The sequence below is a fragment of the Bactrocera latifrons genome, unplaced genomic scaffold (genome assembly GCF_001853355.1).
Source record: "Bactrocera latifrons isolate USDA-ARS-PBARC rearing strain unplaced genomic scaffold, ASM185335v1 scaffold_17, whole genome shotgun sequence".
NCBI classification, from domain to species: Eukaryota; Metazoa; Arthropoda; class Insecta; order Diptera; family Tephritidae; genus Bactrocera; species Bactrocera latifrons.
This window is the reverse complement of record NW_017535185.1, coordinates 1300244-1306672: the sequence shown is the minus strand read 5'-3', so window position 1 is coordinate 1306672 and position 6429 is coordinate 1300244. Positions and strand designations below refer to the sequence as shown.

At 32.5% G+C, this 6429-nt stretch overlaps 1 protein-coding gene and 1 long non-coding RNA gene across 3 annotated transcripts in view; one reads left to right on the top strand and one right to left on the bottom strand.

The window, feature by feature from the left end:
* The window catches only part of LOC108966784 (cysteine-rich motor neuron 1 protein), a 378691-nt gene that overhangs the window by 143578 nt on the left and 228684 nt on the right, over positions 1-6429 (top strand). For both annotated transcript variants that reach the window (XM_018929845.1, XM_018929844.1), the window contains exon 4: positions 838-1902. The gene's annotated coding sequence lies outside the window, so the exon portion shown is untranslated. The remainder of the gene's footprint in view (positions 1-837; positions 1903-6429) is intronic.
* LOC108966787 overlaps positions 1-6429 on the bottom strand; it is an 83347-nt gene that overhangs the window by 70165 nt on the left and 6753 nt on the right. The window lies entirely within an intron of this gene.

Here is a 6429-nt window from a genome sequence, read left to right as displayed (position 1 = left end):
TGTTATCGTTAGTACAATTTTTTTTAATTTTTATTTTTCACACCCTTGCAGTTGTTTTCATTTTGTTCTTCGAGTTATGTGTCACTTTCAATATTGCCCGCATTGCTAGCACCTATGTATTTATAGTATGCATGCTCTTATAATACATACATATATATGTACATACATATGTCTGTAACAGAAGTCACCGTGACCCATTAAACCGCAGTAACCGCATCAGCTGAAATTTTTAGATTTTATATAGTATATGTATGTATGTATATGCAAATACATCCATACACACATATGTATCTATGTAGATACATATATGTATATTTACTATAATTGCATAATTACATGGCTGTCCGTTTTCCTTAAGTAGCAAAAGGTATTGAGCATGACATATACATATACATATGTATGTATTAACTGCGAAGTATTTTTACTCAATCCACTCCAGTCTTAAAATTTGTATACGATTTACCTGCTGCGGTCCGTGGAATTTTAAACTCGCTAAAATACTAAATCAAACGTTTTAAAAATATCTTCATAATAAGTCAGGACTTAATACCGTAAAAAATCTTCCGAAATTTAACTTTTAATATCATAGCCTACATTCACATTTCTAAGTTACTCTATAAAATTCCTTTTGACTTCCACTATATACTCTCCGATACTTATCAAATGTTGCATATACAATCAATACTTAGCAAATATGCAGCTCTCTATAATTAAATACACACATAAATATATTTACATATAACATACATATTTGCATTTCCAATATTTCCAACTTGTCACTTACTTACGTGCCTTTGCCAACTCGCTGCAATAACAAAATGTTTAATTTCTTTGCAGGTGCTGTAAAACAAACACAATGTAAAAGGAATGGCGCAAAAACAAGAAGCACGCATGCAAAAAACTCGCAACGCACTTCTACTGCTTATGCACTCTTCTTTCTCTCCCACTGTACTATATAATTGCTGAAACCTAAATGGTTTGTTGTTGGAAACTGTAACAAAAATCAAGCAGTGGAGTGAGAGACTGCGTGTTGTTGCGCTAATACACYAATTAAGAGATCAAAAGWATTGATGAGTGGCTRTGAGAGWCAGCGTGAGTATGTTGSAATGTGYTACCGTTTGACYTTCATACTCATTGCAAATAGTGGAATTTGGTGAACAGTTGCTTCTCCGTTAAAGTGTAGAAAATTTGCAAACTGGACGATAAATTGTTAATAATTAATTAATAAAATGTACTTAAAAGTGTTTTAAAATGTTTAGTGAAGTGTTTAAACTGTAGAGCAAGTGAAAAGTGTATAAATAGTGTAGTGAAAAAGTGTTTTAAAGTGCTTGAAAGAAGTGGTGTGCGAAATCTAATTGGAATGGACATTTTTTGCGCAGTCGGTACGGGTTCGTTCGTATGTGTTGTGTGCGTGTATGCAGACAAGATGCAACAGTAGTAAAAAAATGTGCTACTTAAATTTCAATATTATGTGCTGCATAAATTTATTAAAATTATTATTTTAGAAAAAATAAGAGAAGTCAAAAGAAATGTGGTAATAAAATATGCCCTGCAAATCGAAAATTAATAAAATTCTGTCGTGAAGGGCCACATGCATAGTAATGAACGGGTATCGTTTCGTATATTATGTATGGTATGTGAGTACGCGTCGGGTTCGGTTCGTACGTATCGGTATAAAGGGTAGTGTGCGGTAGCGTGTGCGTAATTGAAAAAAAGAGCAAAATATAGTAAGAATTAATGAGTGGTAAACGTGTGAAGTGCGGTAATCGTTGTATGCGTTCGTCCATTGATATAAACAATAAGTTCCTTAACGACTAGGCAATGAATGGAGGTCCAATATAGCAAACAAAGGCGTCTTAATTTTCATATGCGGCAGTATGCAAGTAACAGGTGATAGTTTTGGTAAGTACTATTCTTTGTTACATACATACAAATAGTGCATAGTCTCATAAAGTTATAAGTTATAACGATCCGAAAACATAGCGTTCAGAGTTGTATTTGTGTAAACTTATTTTAGTATGCAATCCAACAACAAATTTTTTTAATCAGTATAAAAATTAATGATTTTACGACGCTTTATGACGCGTTGTGAGTACCCCAATTGTATATAAAATAAATATTCACTATTTTATGTACAATATTTCGAACTGTGCACAATCTTTACATTAGTAAGCACAACACGTTTAAACTGAAAAAATCGGAAACTTAGTAACCGATTACGTATTAAATGTTAGATTTTAATTCAATTAAAATTTCAGCAATTTTTTATAAATTCGGTTTTAAAGGGTTATATTTACTTATGAATCTCAAAAAAGGAAAAGGGGAGGACTAGGCTGATCGACATGAATATGAACAAGACCTACTGAGCCGTATTTTTCAGTTAATTATTGAAGATATATGATTTTAATACTATTTAAATTTCCTAAACAATTTTGAAGTAAAAATTTGTTAAAATGCTTTTTTAAGAAGCCGTCATTTTTTAAAACTCCCACTATCAATTGACTTGTTATTCGGCCATTGCTTGTATTAATCTATAGTAACGATATTTTTGTTTGGTATTCGGATTTGAATTAATAAATCATCTCTATCGCCAGACACCTTTTTTCAGAAATCTTGCTGTAGTAGACTATTCGAGATCAAGTGAATATAAAACTTTGCTTAATAAGTTACGCCCATTATTAAAGTATGTTATGGTATTACATAAAAGGCCTCTTTTAAAATATTCACAAAAAAAGCTGTTTTTCTGATTTGCAAGTAGATATAAACCCTTAAGTTTATTTTGTTAATTCTTGGTGCAAAATACTTAAAATAAGAACAGTTTTATTTCAAAAGTAATTTTTATTCCGCAGTTAGCAAAATCAGAAAAACGATATAATTATGTAAAATTATTAGCTTTCGTTAACTGTTTTATTTATGCTGACAATATCGTATTTTCCGTTATAATGTAAAATTTATTTATTAAGCTTGTATGCCAATGGTATTAATTTTCAAAAACGGTGTTGCTGAATTTTTTAACAAGATCCACTGAGGGGAGCTATAAGACCCTTCGATATTTCAAAATACAATCCTAATAACAGTTAGTTTTTATATATTTTTTTTTTTACTCATGTAACTTACAGCACTGCTAGCGTCAAATTTTATTCGTTTTATTTATCGTTTTCTTTATTAATACTTTCCCTATTTTACACATTTAATTCCACATTGCCGTGCAATAAACTCCAGACGACTTTATAGCTCTCCTTTGGATACGCGTTGAAAATGTGAACGACACTTTTATAAATGTAACATATTTTTTTACACACTTTTCACGTAAATTTACTACATAAATATATATGTATGTATATTTATGCTTGTTTCCCTCTTGTTTGTTTATTGTTATTTCACATCGACCATATCTGATAAATTGTGCAGAGATAAGGAAAGGTTGTAGTAGTTGCTCGAGTATTTAATGCCGTCAATTCCACTGTCATTTAAGTAAACAAGTCAATGCGAAGGCGAAACTTCACAAAATGTGACTCCATTACTGCAATAAAGTGGATGTGAACTCGTTTTTCACTCATTGAGGTTGTTACTCCAATTGCGTTCGCTGCTATGCATGTCTATATGTATGTATATGTACGTATATATATACGTATGCTATACACATATAGTTAGCGTTTTATGTTAACACCGTTTTACTAGTTTGTTTACAAGCTATGTATGTATGCGTGTGACAAATCAATTTCATTTAATTTACACCTTTATTGTGAGTAAATATAGGGTATTCAGGTAAGAAATGTTGGTATATACATACATATATCCTTATTGATGTGTTTGCAATAGTGTTTTTTTTTTCAATTTCCGGGGAGTTTGCTGGAATATATTCTCGGTAGTACTTATTACAAATTTTGTAATTGCGATGATTTAGATGACGAAGGAAGATTCTCAAGCAAACTGTTCTAAAATAGTAGGCAGTTCTTTCTAATACTAATTGGTTTTCGAGAAGCAAACGCTGAAACTCACTCACAAAGTAAAAGGAAAAATGAGCTAAAAGAGGATTAAAAAGAAAATTTAGCTCTCATTTCAATTGATTTCGACTGTACGGTTCCTGTTTACTTTAGTAGCGTTACTTGCAATTTTGTGCATAACCTGATTTTTTGGACAACCACCAAAATATAATCACAACCAAAGCGAAACTCTAAGAAATTGTTAGTGCCTAGTTAAATAATTAGTAATTTTCAAATTCACTAACCGCCTGTAACTCGTAAACGCATTCACGTACAAAATTTCTTCCAAGTTCCATATAAGGTTCATGTTTTCATAACTACTACCGAGTTCGTAGCAATTTTCGCTTCCACGGGTTTACATGAAAGAGTAGATATCAATAAAATCTCCACATGTTTTATATATTTGAGCAACAAGAGGTAAGAAATATTACCTCGAAATTCTCCCATCTTTTTATTTCCCCCAATGATTGTAATTTCGGAAATATTAAAAACTTAAACCGTTACTTTGAACTCTTTGTACGTCACCAGGATCAATTAGACTGTCAGTCCCTTTATTCAGGTGAGTGGTTATTTCCGTTTCAACACTCTCAACTGCTATTAACCAATTATCAGGCGGTCATTTGGGTTCGCTCTCCAACGGAAATAGGTAGTTAGCCATTGCAGGTTTAAAGTCGCACACTCCGTTTTGAATATTTCCTTGTGCCATGAATAAACAAAAATATATTCATAACACGCATTGGAAATGAAAGCAAATTTCTGCCAGTTAACAAGGCCAGGTAGGCAAACGCGTGTTAATAACTCGCTCGCTCATCCACCACATACTCCATTCCACCAGCAGCAACAGTACTTTCGTAAATAACTACAAAAGGCAAACTTGACAACAAGCCGTTAATTGAATTTGCTAGCTGCTGTTTGGCACCGAGCGCACGAATGTGAACGTACGCTTGACGAACGGCCGGCCAGTCGACGCGTTTCAGATTGCGCGCTTGATTTGTTTTAAAAAAGCATTTGTTTTTTATTTTTGCCTGGCCGTGGTTGCCTTTGGTGGGGGTGGTGGCAACGCTAGCGCTGCTTAGCCGTTTGCTAGCGTGTCTGTGTAGTGATTTTCGTATTCAGCGCTGTCATTTCATTAGTGCTTTAATTATTATTTAAAAACGCTTTTGTATATTTCTTTCGTGTCTGCGCTTTTTTCGGTTCTATGTACATATGTATGTAAATTGTGTAAGTGTGTGCATGAGAATTCTATGTAATTCTCTGTTATTTATGTCGCTGATTGCTAAGATGTGAGTGCACAACCTTCAGCTAAGCTCAAGCTGTAGCTTAAAATTAAAGCAGGCTTGTGTTTTATGGCTTTACTTCGCGGAAATACTACTAAGTAATCATATTTTCGGGGTTTAAGTGCGATTTGTTGGTTGTACTCGAAATAGTTTTTTTTTTTGTACCCTTTTCTTCTTGCTAAGTTTTGTATAAAAACTGGCATATTCTAAAACATTACAAACAATAACTTCAAATTTTAGGCTCATAGCCTTGAGTATTTGCTAAGGTGTTTGTGAGTATTCCAGCTCTTAGAAATGTGTTAGTAATGTCCGGTACTGATAAAATCCGTAGTTTTCCATATATTTTTTTTTGTATTTTTTAGAGCTTCAAAGAATATCATCTCTTCATTTAATTTTATAAGCGCTATTTAAAGCGTCTTAATATTACCATATAGCATAGTTTAAGGCTGTGTAAGGCTGATTTTTCTTCGAAGGGAATGTAAATATGTAGTTGAGCTCCAAGAAAACGAATCTATTTCTTTTACGACAGATATTATTTTTAGAATCTGTCATATAGATTAAGTTCTTTATTCGTTGAAAAATGTTCAAAATATAAAATTTCTCCAAGCTTAGCTAGTATTAATGTTTCTTGTTCTCCGCAAATTTCTAAGGAGAGTTAAAAGTTTCGTTAAATTCAAAAGCGTTTAAGTCAACGACTGAAAGAGTATGTTAGGTTACTAAGAGTAAAGAGGTGCACAGGATACCTTTGAAGATCATGTTAAATAAAATGAGTGTTTCAGTTTTTGAATCTAAAACTAGAGCCTACAGTAACTTTTTCGAAAAACAGAGGCAGTAATCCCATTACGAACAAGACTTACGCGAGTGCTAGAATATTTTAGATGTTAAATGGGTCATACTAACGGAACGTTCTTTAGCTTCAGGATATTTTGGGTCTCCGTTTGTGCCGACATTGACCTGAATGAGTTTTCTTTCTTGTTAAAAAAAAAAATTTTGGAGTTATGTACTATCTTGAAAAATTTTTGTGCCAGTCAAATCAATTTGCTTTTAGGGACGGTATGCGATAGAAATATTTTCTCGTAATATACTGAAAAACTTGTACTGTGGGCAAAAAATAGTAAGACTTTTTAATTTTAATTAAAATTTAATTAAATTGTTATTAATTAAAT